A 16,761-nucleotide genomic window follows, 5' to 3' on the forward strand; every position below is an offset into this window, starting at 1 on the left:
ACCTCATCCTTAGCCCAGAATGTCATACACACCTCATTTTTTCTGTTGTCTTTGAACCTCTCATGTCTGTAGGGGGGTCTCTGACTCTCCTGTATGAGAGGTTCCCATATGTAGTATGTATGTAATTAAATTTGGTTATTTTCTCTTGTTATAGGTCTCATGTCTGTTTTAAATGAAACGAAAGAATCGTGAGGGCAGAGGAAAGTTTCTTCCTCCTCAATTCCTACAAACTGGCCTCTACTACTAGCAATATCTAAAAACGCACTGGTATGTTTCTTACAAATGATGAACCTACGTTGACACATAATCACCCAAAGTCCATAGTTTACCTTGGTGGTAGACATTCTATGGGTTTGGACAAATGTGTAGTGATGTGTATCCACTATTGTAGTATCGTACAGAATAGTTTCACTGCTTTAAAAATCCTCTGGGTTCTGCCTATTCATCCCACCCTTCACCCAACCCCTGAAAACCACTGATTTTTCCACTGTCGCCATAGCTTTGCCTTTTCCAGAATGTCATATAGTTGGAATCATACAGTATGCAGCCTTTTCAGATCAGCTTTTTTCACTTACTAATGTTTATTTAAGTTTCCTCCATGTCTTTCCATGGCTTGATAGCTCATTTCTCTTTAGCACTAAAAAACATTTCATTATCTGGATGTACCACAGTTTATTTATCCATTCACCTATTGAAGGACATCTTAGTTGCTTCCAACTTTTGGCAATTATAAATAAAACTATAAGCATCTGTGCGCAAGTCTTCGTGTGGACATAAATTTTCAGTTCCTTTGGGTATATATTGAGGACTGGGATTGCTGCATCATCTGGTAAGAGTAGGTTTAGTTTTGTGAGAAACCACCAAACTGTCTTCCGAAGTAGCTGTACCATTTTGCAGTCCTGCCATCAATGAATGAGAGTTCCTATTGTTCCACATTCTCACCATCACTTGGTGATGGTTGTCAGTGTTCTGGATTTTAGCCATTCTAATAGGTGTGTAGTGGTATCTCATTATTATGTTAATCTGTATTTCCTTGATGACATATGATGTGGGGCATATGCTTATTGCCATCTATATGTCTTTTTTGGTGAGGTGTCTGTTCAAGTCTTTTGCCCATTTTTTAATTGGGTTGTTATTGTTGCATGTTAAGAATTCTTTGTATATTTTGGATAATAGTCCTTTATCAGATTTGTCTTTTGGAAATATTTTTTCCAAGTTTATGACCTGTCTCCTCATTCTCTTTTTTTTTAATATTTTTTTTCAGTTACAGTTGATACACAATATATTAGTTTCAGATGTACAACATAGTGATTAGACATTCATATAACTTAACGAAGTGATCACCCCAGTAAATCCAGTACCCATCTGACACTATACTTAGTTATTACAATATTATTGACTATATTCCCTGTGCTATACTTTACATTCCCATGCCTATTTTGTAACTACCAATTTGTACTTTTTAATCCCTTCCTCTTTTTCACCCATACCTCCAACCCCCCTCCCATCTGGCAACCCTCAAAATGTTCTCTGTATCTGAGTTTGTTTCTGATTTCTTTGTTCATTTATTTTCTTCTTTAGATTCCACATATAAGAGAAATCATATTGCATTTGTCTTTCTCTGCCTGACTTATTTCACTTCACATAATACCCTCTAGGTTCATCTATGTTGTTGCAGATGGCAAGATTTCATTCTTTTTGTGGCTGAGTAATATTCCATTATATATATGGAATATTTTATCCATTCATCTATTGATGGATACTTTGCTTCCATATCTTGGCTATTGTAAATAATGCTGCAATGAGCATATGGATGCATATGCATATGTCTTTTCAAATTACTGTTCTGAGTTTCTTTAGATAAGTATCCAGAAGTGAAATTACTGTGTCTTTCTTTGTATCTTGTTATAGCCTTCGTTTTAAAGTGTATTTTGTCTGGTATAAGTTTACCCCAGCTTTTTTGTTTTTTGTTTTTCATTTCTGTTTTCATGAAACATCTTTTTCCATTCTTTACTTTCAGTCTGTGTGTGTCTTTCAATCTGAGGTGAGTCTCTTGTAGAGTACATATGTAAGGGTCTTATCTTCTTATCCATTCAGCCATACTATATCTTTTGATTGGAGTGTTTAATCCATTTACATGTAAAGTAATTGTTGATAGATATGTAGTTATTGACATTTTGTTATTCATATTATTTATTTTTCCCCCCTTCTTCTACTTAAAGAAGTCCCTGTAACATTTCGTGTAACACTGTTTAGCTTTTCTTCTCTGGGATGTCTCCTCATTTTCTTGAATATATTTTTAAAATTTTATTTATGTTTTTATTAGTTTCAGGTGTACAGAACAATGTACTGATTAGACATTTACACACCCCAACAAGTCTACTTACCCATCTGCCACCGTACATAGGTATTACAATACCATTGACTATAGTCCCTATGCTGTACTTTACATCCAGTGACTATATATATATATATATTTTTTTTTAATTATAATTGACATTCAATATTATTTTGTATTAGTTTCAGGTATACAGCACCATCGTTAGGCATTTATATGCTTTAAGAAGTGATCCCCCGTGATAAGTCTAGTACCCATGTGACACCAGACATCGTTTTCACAACATTATTGACTATATTCCCCAGACTACATTTCACATCCCCGTTACTATTTTGCGACTACCAATTTGTACTTCCTAACTCCTTCACCCACCCCCCAACCCCCCACCCATCTACCAACCATCAGTTTGTTCTTTGTATCTATGAGTTCATTTCTGTTTTGTTTGTTCTTTTATTCGGTTCTTTAGATTCCACATATATAATCGCTTCTCGGCCTTTTGGCTAAGATGAAGTGTAGATTCCATATATAAGTGAGATCATATGGTATTTGTCTTTCTCAGTCTGACTTATTTCACTTAGCATAATATCCTCTAGGTCTATCCATGTTGTTGCAAATGGTAAGATTTCATGTATTTTTAGAGCAGAGTAATACTCCATTGTGTAAATGTACCACAATTTCTTTATCCATCTATCTATTGATGGGAATTTCAGTTGTTGCCATATCTTGGCTATTGTGAATAACTCTACAATAAACATACGGGTGCATATATTTTTTCAAATTTGTGTTTCGAATTTCTTTGGATAAATACCTAGGAGTGGAATTGCTGGGTCATAAGGTAGTTTTATTTTTAATTTTTTGAGGATCCTCCATAAAGTTTTCCATAGTGGCTGCACCAATCTGCAATCCCACCAACAATGCACGAGGCTTCCCTTTTCTCTACATCCTCGCCAACACTTGTTGTTTTGTTGATTTATTGACATAGCCATTCTGACAGGAGTGAGATGGTATCTCCTTGTGGTTTTTATTTGCATTTTATCTGATGATTAGTGACATTGAGCATTTTTCCATTTGTCTATTGGCCATCTGTATGTCCCTTTTGGAGAAATATCTATTCTGGTACTCTGCCCATTTTTTATTTGGATTGTTTGATTTTTTTCTATGTTGAATTGTATGAGTTTTTATAAATTTGGGGTATTAAACGCTTATCAGTTGTATCATTGGCAAATATCTTCTTCCATTCAGTAGGATGTCTCTTTGTTTTTTGATGGTTTCCTTTGCTGTAAAAAAACTTTTTAGTTTGATGTAGTCCCATTTGCTTATCTTTTTTAAAATAATTAAACTTTATTGGGGTGACACTTGTTAGTAAAGTTACATAGATTTCAGGTGTACAATTCTATATTACATCATCTATAAATCACATTGTGTGTTCACCACCCAGAGTCAGTTCTCCTTCCATCGCCATATATCTGATCCCCTTTACCCTCATCTACCACCCCCATTCCCCCTTAACCTCTGGTAACCAAAAAACTATTGTCTGTGTCTATGAGTTTTTGTTTTTTTGTTTGTCTTGTACTTTTGTTGTTTTTGGTTCATATACCACATATCAGTGAAATCATATGGTTCTCTACTTTGTCTGTCTGACTTATTTTGCTTAGCATTATAATCTCAAGATCAATCCATGTTGTCATTGTCACAAATGCTCCTATTTCATCTTACCGCCGAATAGTGTTCCATTGTGTATGTATACCGTAACTTCTTTATCCATTCGTCTATCTAAGGACATTTTGGTTGTTTCCATGTCTTGGCCACCGTAAATTAAAGCTGCAATGAACATTGGAGCACACTTGTCTTTATGGATAAATGTTTTCGGATTTTTGGGTAGATACCCAGGAGAGGGATTGCTGGGTCATATGGTAATTCTATTCTTAATTTTGTTGAGGACCCTCCACACTGCCTTCCATAGCAACTGCACCAATCTGCATTCCCACCAACAGTGTATGAGGGTTCCTTTTTCTCCACAGCCTTTCCAATACTTGTTACTATTTGTCTTGTTGATGATAGCCATTCTAACTGGGGTGAGGTGATAATCTAATTGTGGTTTTTATTTGCATTTCTCTGAAGATTAGTGATGTTGAACATTTTTTCATATGTCTATTTGCCATTTGTATGTCTTCTTTGGAGAAATGTCTCTTCAGGTCCTCTGCCCATTTTTCAATTGGGTTGTTTGTTTTTTTGTTAATGAGTTGTATGAGTTCCTTGTATATTTCGGATATCAGCCCCTTATCGGAGGCACTGTTTCCAAAAATCTTCTCCTATTCAGTTGGTTGCCTCTTTATTTTCTCGATGGTTTCTTTTGCTGTGCAGACGCTTTTAAGTTTGATATAGTCCCATTCATTTATTTCAGCTTTTACTTCCCTTGCCTTAGGAGTCAAATTCATGAAATGCTCTTTGAACCCAAGGTCCATAAGTTTAGTACCATGTTTTCTTCAATGTAGTTTATTGTTTCAGGTTTTATGCTTAAGTCTTTGATCCATTTTGAATTAATTTTGGTACATGGTGACAGATAGCAGTCCAGTTTCATTCTTTTGCACATGACTTTCCAATTCTCCCAGCACCATTTATTGAAGAGGCTGTCTTTTCTCCATTGTATGTTTTTTGCTTATTTGTCAAAAACTGTCTGTCCATATTTATGTGGTTTTATTTCTGGGTTCTCAGTTCTATTCCATTGGTTTATGTGTCTGTTTTTCTGCTAATACCATGCTGTTTTGATTATTGTAGCCCTGTAGTACAAGCTAAAGTCAGAGAGTATGATAACTCCGGCATTGTTCTTTTTTCTTAAGATTGCTTTGGCTATTTGGGATCTTTTGTGGTTCCATAGAAATCTGATGATTTTTTTGTTCTATTTCTTTAAAAATGCCATTGGGATTTTGATGGGGATTGCATTAAATGTGTATATTGCTTTGGGTAATATGGCCATTTTGACTATGTTGATTCTTCCAATCTATGAGCACAGAATGCCTTTCCATTTCTTTGTGTCTTCTTCAATTTCTTTTAAAAATGTCTTATAGTTTTCAGCATAAAGGTCTTTCACATCCTTGGTTGAGTTTATTCCTATGTGTTTTATTCTTTTTGTTGCAACTGCAAAAGGAATTTTTTTTTTTCTTTTTCTGAGATTTCATTGTTAGTATATAGGAATGCAATGGACTTTAGTACGTTGATTTCATAGCCGGCAACTTTACTGTATTCGTTCATTGTTTCTAAAAGCTTTTTGGTGGAGTCTTTAGTGTTTTCTATATATAGCATCATGTCATCTGCAAAGAGTGACAATTTAACTTCTTCATTCCCAATTCGGATGCCTTTTATTTCTTTCTCTTACCTGATTGCTCTGGCGAGGACTTCCAACACTATGTTGAAAAGCAGAGGTGATAGGGGACAGCCCTCTCGTGTTCCTGAACATAGAGCAAAGGGATTCAGTTTTTCACTGTTAATTATGATATTAGCTGAGTGTTTGTTCTATATGGCCTTTATTATGTTAAGGTAATTTCCTTCTATACCTATTTTATTAAGTGTTTTCATCACAAATAGATGTTGTATCTTGTCAAATGCTTTTTCTGCATCTATTGATATAATCATATGATTTTTGTCCTTTATTTTGTTTATGTGATGTATCGCATTGATGGATTTGCGTATGTTGAACCATCTTTGTGCCCCTAGGATGAACCCGACTTGATTGTGATGAATAATCTTTTAAATGCATTGTTGCATTCGATTTGCTAGAATTTTGTTTAGGATTTTTGCATCGGGATTCATCAGAGATATTGGTCTGTAGTTTTCTCTTTTTGTGTTATCCTTACCAGGTTTTGGTATCAGGGTAATGTTGGCCTCATAAAATGAGTTAAGGAGTATTGTCTCTTCTTTGATTTTTTGGAAGAGTTTGAGTAGGACAGGTATTAGATCCTCTTTGAAGGTTTGGTAGAATTCACTAGTGAAGCCATCTAGATTCCCGGACTTTTGCTTTTGGGAAGGTTTTGGATGACTGATTCAATTTCCTTACTGGTGATCGGTGTATTTAGATTTTCCAGTTCTTCATGGTTCAGCCTAGGAAGACTATATATTTCTAAGAACTTGTCCGTTTTCTAGGTTATTGAATTTGGTGGCATATACTCCTTCATAGTATTCTTGGATGATCCTTTGTATTTCTGAGGCATCTGTGATAAATTCCCCTCTTTCGTTTCTGATTTTGTTTATTAGTGTCTTTTCTCTTTTTATCTTGGTGAGTCTAGCAAAGGGTTTGTCAATTCTATTGATCTTTTCAAACAACCAGCTCTTTGTCACATTAACTTTTTTCTGTTATCTTTTTGTTCTCTATTTCATTTAGTTCTGCTCTGATTTTTATTATTTCCTTTCTTCTGGTGACCTTGGGTTTCATTTGTTCTTCTTTTTCTGGTTCTTTAAGGTGTAACGTGAGGTTATTTATTTGGGATTTTTCTTGTTTCTTGAGATAGGCCTGTAATGGTATAGATTTCCCTCTTAAAACTGCTTTTGCTGCATCCCGAAAAATTTGGTAGGATGTGTTTTCATTCTCATTTTTTTCTATGTATCTTTTGATCTCTCTTCTTATTTCTTCTTTGACCTGGTCATTTTTAAAAGTATATTGTTTAATCTCCATGTATTTATGGTTTTTCCTGCTTTCTTTTTGCAGTTGATATCCCATTTCAAAGACTTATATGATCAGAGTGTTTATTTTTTCTTTGGTTTCCCTCACCTTAGGAGATACATCAGTAAAAATATTACTAAGGGTAATGTCTGAATTTACTTTCCATATTTTCTTCTAGAAGTTTTATGTTTTCAGGTCTTACATTTAAGTCTTTAATGCATTTTGAGTTTGTTCTTGTATATGGCATAAGAAGGTAGTCCAATTTCATTTTTTTGCATGTATGTATCCAGTTTTCCCAGCACCATTTATTGAATAGACTGTTTTTACCTTAATGTAAATTCTTGCTTCCTTTGTCAAAGATTAAATGACCATATATGCATGGATTTATTTCTGGGCTCTAATTTGTTCCATTGATCTATGTGTCTGTTTCTCTACCACTACCACGCTGTTTTGATTACTATGGCCTTGATATCAGGTAGCTTTGTTCTTATTTTGCAGGATTGCTGTGGTTATTCCGGGTCTTTTATGGTTCCATATAAATTTTAGAGTTATTTGTGCTAGTTCTGTAAAAAATGCCATTGGTATTTTGATAAGGATTGCATTGAATCTATAGGTTATTTTGAATATATGGACATTTTAACTATATTAATCTTCCTGTCCATGAGCATGGTATATGCTTCTATTCATTTTGTTTTCTTTAATCTCTCTCTTCAATGTCTTACAATTTTCTGACTACAGGTCTTTACTTCGTTGGTTAAATTTATTCCTAAGTATTTTTTTGATGCAGTTGTAAATGGGACTGTTTTCTTAATTTCTCTTTCTGACAGTTCATTACTGGTGTATAAAAATGCAACTGATTTCTGAACATTAATTTTCTATTCTGCTAATTTACTAAATTCATTTATCAGTTATAGTAGTTTTTTACGGAGTTCTCTATACGTTGTATCATGTTGTTCTGCAAATAATGACAGTTTTACTTCTTCCTTTTCCATTTGAATGCCTTTTATTTCTATTTCTGATTACTGTGGCTAGAACCTGCAGTAGTACGTCGAATGAAAGGTGAAATTGGACATCCTTGTCTTGTTTCTGATCTTAAGGAAAATGCTTTTCGCTTTTCCCCATTGAGTATGATATTAGCTGTGTGCTTGTCATATATGGCCTTCATTATGTTGAGATATGTTTCCTCTATTCCCACTTTGATAAGAGTTTTTCTCATAAATGGGTGCTGGACTTTGTCATATGCTTTTTCTGTATCTATTGATACGACCATATCATTTTTTATTTTTCATTTTGTTTATGTGGTGTATCATGTTAATTGATTTGCAGGTATCGACCCAACCTTGCTTACCAGGAACGAATCCCATTTGATTGTGGTGTATTGCTTTTTAATGTATTGCTGAATTTGGTGCTAATATTTTGTTGAGGATTTTTGCATCTATTTTCATTAGGTATATTAGCCCATAGTTTCCTTTTTTTGTAATGTCTTTGTCTAGTTTTGGAATCAGGAAATGGTGGCCTCATAGAATGAGGTTAGGAATTCTCCCTCCTCTTGAATATTTTGGAATAGTTTGAGAAGAATAGGTGTTAATTCTTCTGTGAATGTTTGGTAAAATTCACCTGTGAAGCCATTTGCTCCAAAACTTTTGTTTCTTGGGAGCACATTGATTATTGATCTGATTTTGTTAGTAGTAATCAGTCAGTTCATATTTTCTATTCTTCTTTGTTCCGTCTTGGGAGATTGTACGAATATTTCTAGGAATTTATCCATTTTCTCCAGATTGTTCAATTTATTGGTGTATAGTTGTTCATAGTATTTTCTTAAAATCTTTTCTATTTCTGTGATGTCTATTGTCACTTCTCTTTCTTCATTTCTGATTTTATTTATTTGGGTCCTCTCTCTTTTTTTCAAAAGTTTTGTCAATTTTGTTTATCTTTTTGAAAAAACCAACTCTTGGTTTCATTGATCTTTTGTATTTTGTTTAACCTCTATTTCATTTATTTTCACTCTGATCTTTATTATTTCCTTCCTTGTACTTACTTTGGGCTTTATTTGCTGTTCTTGTTCCAGTTCCCCTAGGTGTAAAGTTACACCATTTGTTTGAGGTTTCTCTCGTTTCTTTAGGTAGGCCTGCATTGCAATGAATTTCCCTCTGAGGACTGCTTTTTCTGTGTCCCATAAATTTTGGGTTATTGTGTTTTCATTTTTGTTTGTCTCAAGGTATCTTTTGATTTTTTCCTCGATCCATTGTTGACCCATTCATTATTTAGTAGCATGTTATTTAACTTCCATGTGTTTTTGTGTTTTTCAGAATTTTTTCTTGTAATTGATCTTTAGTTTCATAATATTATGGTCAGAGAAGATGCTTGATATGATTTCAATCTTATTAAATTTATTGAGACTTGTTTTCTGGGCTAATGTGGTCTATCTTGGAAAACATTTTATGTGCACTTGAAAAGAATACCTTTTGTGCTGCTTTGGAGTGAAATGCTCTAAAAATATCAATTAAATCCCTCTGGTCTAATGTGTCATTTAAGGTACTTATTTTCATGCTGATTTTGTATCTGAAAGATCTATCCATTGGTGAAAGTTGGGTGTTAAAGTCCCCTACTATGATCATGTTACTGTTGATCTCTGCCTTTATGTGAGTCAATATTTTTATATATTTAGGTTCTCCTATGTTGGGTGCATAAATGTTTACTAGGATTATGTCCTCTTGCTGGATTGATCCCTTTATTATTATGTAATGTGTTTCTTTGTCTCTTATTGTAGTCTTCATTTCAATGTCTATTTTGTTCAATATAACTATTACTACTCCAGCTTTTTTCTCGTTTTCATTTGTGTGTAATATGTTTTTCCATCCCTTTACTTTCAGTTTGTGCATGTCTTTGAAGCTGAAGTGAGTCACTTGTACACAGTATATGCATGGGTCTTGTTTTCTTATCCATTCAACTACCCTATGTCTTTCGACTGGAGCATTTAATTCATTTACATTTAAAGTGATTATTGATAGGTACATAGTTATTGCCATTTTATTATTCATATTTTTTATCTTCATTTGTTTGTTTGTTTTCTCCTTTCTTCTGCTTAAAGAAGTCCTTTTAACATTTCTTGTAATATTGGCTTGGTGGTGCATCTACCACCACCCACTCCCCTTACCCTCTGGTAACCACTAAGCTATTGTCTGTGTCTATGAGTTTTTGTTTCTCATTTGTTTATCTTGTTCTTTTGTTGTTTTTGGTTTATACACCATATGTCAGTGAAATCATGTGGTTCTCTGCTTTTTCTGTCTGACTTATTTCACTTGGCATTGTGGTCTCGGGATCCATCCAGGTTGTCGCAAATGGTCCTATTTCATCTTTTCTTACCACCCGGTAGTATTCCGTTGTGTATGTGTACCGCAGCTTCTTTGTCCATTCGTCTATCGAGGGACATTTTGGTTGTTTCCATGTCTTGGCCACCGTGAATGGAGCTGCAATGAACATTGGAGCACACATGTCTTTATGTATAAATGTTTTCAGATTTTTTGGGTTCCTTGTAGATTTTGAAATACCTTTTGATAAACATAGTATATTTATATTAGATTTTTTTTAGTGAAAAAAAGAGTACAGAGAGTTGAAGGAATGGTTCATTAAGAATGTTTGAAAACAAGGACTGACTCATAATTATTAGAAGACAAACAAACTAAGGAAGTAAAGGATGCGTACTTTTCTGATCCAATTAGCCACTTTCATAAACTGCCAGAAATTGATTCATATATGAAATTATTAAGGGGAGGATATAGCAAAATAAGTAAAGCGTCCTGATTAAACTTCTTGGACTTTGCATAAAATTACTATGAAGTTGAAACTTCTTAGGGCATTTCATCCAGGTAACTGACAAAACATTTCCCCTGCTTCACTTTGATCAGGGTTGATCATTTGGAATTAATTCTGATAACCATGAAATAATTATAGGGAAATATTGAGAGACACAAAAAATGGTCAAATAAATAAAGAAAATACATTGCAATGGAATAGAAGAGTTAATACTTTGGGAAGAATATAGCAGCTGGAGAGGAGTAGATTTGATTCCTTTTTTATTTCACAGTATGTAATTATTTTTGTTGCCTCTAGATCTTTACATCGTCTTCTACCTTCTGTCACCTAGATGTTCTCCTGAATACTCTTTCCAGCGTTTTCTCTGAAAACTATGTTTTACCATTTTCAGTTCATTCATACTACTATCACTGGACTTCTCATTCATATTGAAATCATGCATGTCACAGGGCCATAAGGACAAAGGATTTGGGAGGAGAGATTAATCTGGTGAGCATTATAGAATTAATAAGGCCATCTCTGGAAGATTTATAGCAATGCTGTCTTATTTGCTAAGCAGAAAGTGTTTGTTGACTTCCTAAACTCACCATCCAATTCAGTGTCTTTGGAGAAATAAAGTTGAAGCTGAATAAAAAATAAAAAATAAAAAAATATTGGCTTGGTGGTAATGAATTCCTTTAGCTTTTTCTTGTCTGAGAAGCTCTTTATCTCTCCATCAACTTTAAATGATAGCTTTGCTGGGTAGAGTAGTCTTGGTTGTAGGCTCTTTTCATCACTGAATATTTCCTGCCACTCTCTTCTGGCCTGCAAAATTTCTGTTGAGAAATCAGCTGATAGTCTGATGGGAGCTCCCTCATAAATAATTAGTTGCCTTTTTCTTGCTGCTTTTAGGATTCTCTCTTTGTGTTTAACCTTTGCCATTCTAAATATAATGTGTCTTGGTGTGGGCCTGTTTGGATTCATTTTGTCTGGGACTGTCTATACCTCCTGGGCTTGTATATCTATTTCCTTCACCAGGTTAGGGAATTTTTCAGTCATTATTTCTTCAAATACATTCTCAATCCCTTGCTCTCTCTCTTCTCCTGGTTTTTCTATGATGAGAATGTTGTTATGTTTGATGGTGCCCCAAAGTTTCCTTAAACAATTTTCATTTCTTTCTTTATTCTTTTTTCTTTTTGTTGTTCCATTGGATGTTTTCTTCCACCTTGTCTTCTAAATCGCTAATTTGATTCTCTGCTTCATCTAACTTGCTGTTGATTCCTTCTAGTGTATTCTTTATTGCGGTTATTGTATTCTTTATTTCTGACTTGTTCTTTTTTATGGTTTCTGTGTTCTTATTTATGTTTACTATCTCTTTGTTGAAGTTCTCATTAATTTCCTTAAGGATTCTTATAATAAATGTTTTCACCTCTGTCTCTGTTAGGTTGGTAGGCTCCATTTCATTTAGTCATATTTCTGGAAGTTTCTCCTGTTCTGTTAGTTGGGACATATTTCTTTGTTTCCTCATTCTGGTTGCCTCTCTGTGCTTGCTGCTATGTTTTAGGTAGATCGCCTATGTCTCTCAGTCTTTGTTGAGTGGCCTTATGTAATAGGTGTCCTGTGTGATCCAGTGGCACAGTCTCCCTGGTCTCCTGTGCATGTGTTCCAGGAGTGTCCCTGTTGTGTGTTATGTGTATTCTCCTGTTGCATAATAGTTGAGCCCTGATTGCTTTTGGTGTGTCAGCGAGTGGGACTGACTCCCAGGCTGACTGATTGTGAGGATTGGCTATGCCCACAGTGTATGAGTTTCTGTGTGTGGGGTGACCCTCAGAGGGGGATTCACTCCACAGGCTCTTGTGCCTGTTGAGATTACCCTTTGGGTGTATCTCTTGTGGGGCTAGCCAGCTAGTGCTCTGGGGCCAGCCTGTGGTGTGTTTCTGGTGTCTCTTGGGAGGGACTCCCATGCAGGCCAGTTTCAGCCTTACCTGTTACAGGTCTGGGGCTACCTGGTAGGAGCTACAAAGCTATATGTGGTTGGTTACTGACTATGCTGCACCTGGAGGCATGTAGGGGTGGGCTTACTGTGAACCAAGGCTGGCTGTCACCATTTCTAGTTTGGGGCCTGGGGCAGCTTAGCAAAAGGCCCAGGGCCCCCTAGGCCTATTGCCACCTGCCCATAAGTCTCAGCTGTTGAAAAAGGATCCTTAGGTGCATAGGCCAGGCTGGTTGACCAGATGTTGAGAGTGACTCTGGTAATGCAGCACTAGCTGGGTGGGGAGGGGTCCCAGGGAGTCACAAGTTGTGGCTGGTGGTTTTTTCAAGGTCAATGCAGATTCAGCTCTCACGCCAGTGCCTGGACCATGAGCACTTCACAAAATGTCCTGAGAACACCACAGCCAGCCACTGCTCAACTTGGGTTCGCAGATCCACAAGAGCCACACAAGAGAGGCTGTGGTGCAGGCGGTGGCTCACTAGCCTCCCTCCCAAAAGTTTTCTGAGCTGCTGCAGGCTGCCCACTGCTGCAAAAGGCTTTCACAGTTTGTGTGGTGGAGCTGGCACCCAGGAGTCGGGTGTGCCTCCAGCAATGTAGTACTAGCTGTGCAGGGCAGAGATCCATGGCATCACCGTAGTAGTGCTCATGCGTGGATTTTACCAGACCAATGCATCTCAGATCTGACCCTTTGGGGAAGGTTCAACATAGAAATGATGGTACCTTCTTGTAGGCTACATGTGAGACAGGCAACACACAGGGATAATGGCTCCTATCACTCCAGCCCTCACTTTGAAGCCACACAACTTAGTCTTTCCCAGTATGTCTCTGGCACTTCTTGAGTTGCCGCCCCTCCACTGGTGACCAGGTGAATGTTTGCAAGCAAGTGAGTCTGTATACAGGCCATTTAAGAGGGTGTCTGAGTTTTCAGTTGCCTTCCATCTCACCAGAACAGACAAACAGAATGCTCATTGATTTTCACTGCCAGAATTCCTCTTCCTGGCTTGGGACCCCTGGGCTGGGGAGCTTGGTATAGGGCTGGGACCCCTCCCTTTTCCAGGGCAACCTCCACCACCAAGATGTCCCTCCCAGTGTTCAACCACTGTCTGTGGGTTTTGGGTCATTCAATTTCGCATTTCTGCCCCTCTTATCACTCTCAATGTGGCCTCTTCTTTATATTCTTATTAGGGGTTCTTTCATCTCGTCTTCAGATGATTCTTGAGGTTGACTTTTCTATAATTTATTTGTAGTTTTGGTGTGTTCCTGGGAGGGAGTAGGCATAGCATTGACCTAATTTACTATCTTGGACCTTCTTCAACATTTCTTACAATTAAAAATTATTATGAGTGTTTTTAAATGTTTTAAAATGCAGGTACATAGAGAGAGTAAAAAGTTCAAGTTCCCTTTCACCCCAAAATCTAATCTCCCTGCCCAAAGAATATGATTGCCACTTGTTTCTATGGATTTACAGGACATAAAACATATATGTGTACCTAGTATGTGAAAGCTTTTTAGAATAAATTCACAAATACTATACCAATTTTTGGTTTTTAAAACATATCCAATATGTCTTGGAGATTTTTCCACATGGGTCCAATTCATCTTTCATTCTTTTTAACCTGTGCATTTCAAAATATGGTCAAATTGTGGTTTATTTAATCATTCCCCTGGTAATGTACTATCATATAAAGCACCATAGGTATGCTTTGTTTCTTTATTCATATAGGTTTTATTATACGTGCTTCAGTATAAAGTTTTTCTTCATATAATTTTGCATGTTTCTTATTAGGCTTTCAAAAACTTTTTGTAGTTTTTCATACTATTGTGAAGGGGCTCTTTTTCTATATTGCTTATAAGAAAGCTATTAATTTTTGTATCTATTCCCTTTTTGGACTCTTAGATCATTTAGCTTCTACATTGATTCAGTTGGGTATATAAGTTTAAAAAAAAGGCATGCCAGCTGCAAATAATGAGTACAGATACTTTGTATCAGTCAGTATTTAATCACAAAACAGTATCCACTCCACTTACTTGAAACAGGAAATCTAACACAGAAAATTGGTTATAAATATATTGTAACCATGAATTAACAGCAAAAAGGGAACCATGTGAGGTTACCAAGAGATTAATAACTGCAGGAAAATTTCCACCCTTAGGACAAGAAGAATCAAAAGGAAAATAGGGCCTACCAGCACTGACCCTCCGGCTGCTGATGTTAGAACACTGACCACCAATAAGCAGGAAGCTGGGAGTCAACACTCCAGCTGATTCAGCAGGTGTCCTACAGGAGCCACAGTCAAAGGAGCAAGGGCCACAAGTTGTGTACAGCTGAGGACCCAGAGCCTCTGCTGGAACTGCTGGAGACAGAGCAGAGTGTTGCTGCTGCTGCTGCTGCTGCTGCTGCTGCTATCAGAAATGTACAACTGAGTGGGAAGCCAGACTCGCCCATTGCCACCACCACTGCACCTACCTAGATGCCTCCACAGAGATGGGAAAAGGCTTCTTCCTTTCTCCCACATTTCAGACTCTCACTAGTGTCTCACACAGGCAGAACCTAACCAGAAAGTGAGAGCTGGTAAGAGAGTCTGGGAAAACTAGTTTGGAGGTTTTCAGTTACCTGTATTGTAAAAAAGAAGAGAAAGCCAGTGCTAACACTAGTATATTGTTGAATAATAGCTGCGGTCATACTTATATTGTTCCTAATGAGCATGAAACTGCTTTAAATATGGTAGAATTCCTTAAAAGATTGAATTACTATTTCTGGCTTCTAAAGAGTCTTCATTAGGAATTTGTGTTTTATTTTACCACCAATTTTTTTATTGTTTTAATATATGGCTGGTGATTCACAAATATTTTATTTAGGATTTTTGTTTCTGTATACAGAATATAGGCAGATAGTTTGTGTGTACTTTGCACTCATGCTATGCTGTTCCTGTCATTTTATGGCTTCTGAATTATATTAACCTACAATGAGTTAAGAAGCTTTCACATTTTTTTTCCTGTTATAAAAAACATAGGAACTACTACTATTCTGTGAAGATTTTGTAGATGATATCCATAGAAGTGCATTGACCTGATGCCTTTGGTAGTGAGGGGATAGTTGATTTTAACTACCTTAAAAATTTTCACTTGGTCTCTTTAGGTTTCCTACCTTTTATCAAGTCAATTTTGATCATTTATATTTTCTTTTAGAAATCAATTATTTCGATCCTTTTGTAGTTCATAAGTGTGATGATTGGGTGTTCACGCTTTTGCGTGAGGTGTGCCTCCCACAAACCTTGTTACGACATCTGCACATTACCCGTCTGACGTGAAAAAAAAAAAAAAAAAAAAAAAGAAATCAATTATTTCACCAAGACATTTAAGTTTATATATATATATATATATATATATATATATATATATATATATATATCTTATAATTTTAAAAATCTCCTCCATTAGTAGTGTAATGCTTTTTTCTTGTTTCCATTGTTTTTTGTCTTATTTCCTTTCTTCTTAACATTTTACTTTTTAATGAAGTAAAATATACATTTCAAAATGTACACATGTCATAAGTGTACAGTTCACTGGCTTTTCACAAACTGAATACATACATCCATGCAACCATCACTGAACCAAAAAACAGAACATGATCAGCATGCCAGAAACCCTCCTTGTGCTTCCTTTTCTGGTCATTACACCTCTGCCCCTAGAGTAACCACTATCCTCATTTCTAACAGCCTAGATTGGTGTGATGGCTAGGTGCCCAGTTGTTTGATCAAACACTGGTCTAGATGTTGCTGTAGAGGTGATCAATATCTATAGTCACTTGACTTTAAGTAAAAGAGATGACACTTAATACTGTGGATGTGCCTCATCCATTCAGTTGAAAGAATTAACAGCAAAGACTGAAGATTCCCAGGGAAAAGAAGGAATTCTGCCTCAAGACTGTAATACAGAAATCCTGCCTGAGTTTCCAGTCTACCTGCCTGCCCTATG

The 16,761-nt window shown here is 36.1% G+C and overlaps 1 non-coding gene across 1 annotated transcript; it reads left to right on the forward strand.

Annotated features, from left to right (window-relative positions):
- Positions 1–15,987: 15,987 nt before the first annotated feature.
- LOC141567030 (small nucleolar RNA U13) lies at positions 15,988–16,091 on the forward strand. The gene has a single exon (XR_012489429.2). It is a non-coding gene; the product is annotated as a small nucleolar RNA U13 (small nucleolar RNA).
- The last annotated feature ends 670 nt before the right edge of the window (positions 16,092–16,761 follow it).

Source organism: Rhinolophus sinicus, chromosome 4, assembly GCF_057876585.1.
Source record: "Rhinolophus sinicus isolate RSI-liver-muscle chromosome 4, RSI-T2T, whole genome shotgun sequence".
Taxonomy (NCBI): domain Eukaryota; kingdom Metazoa; phylum Chordata; class Mammalia; order Chiroptera; family Rhinolophidae; genus Rhinolophus; species Rhinolophus sinicus.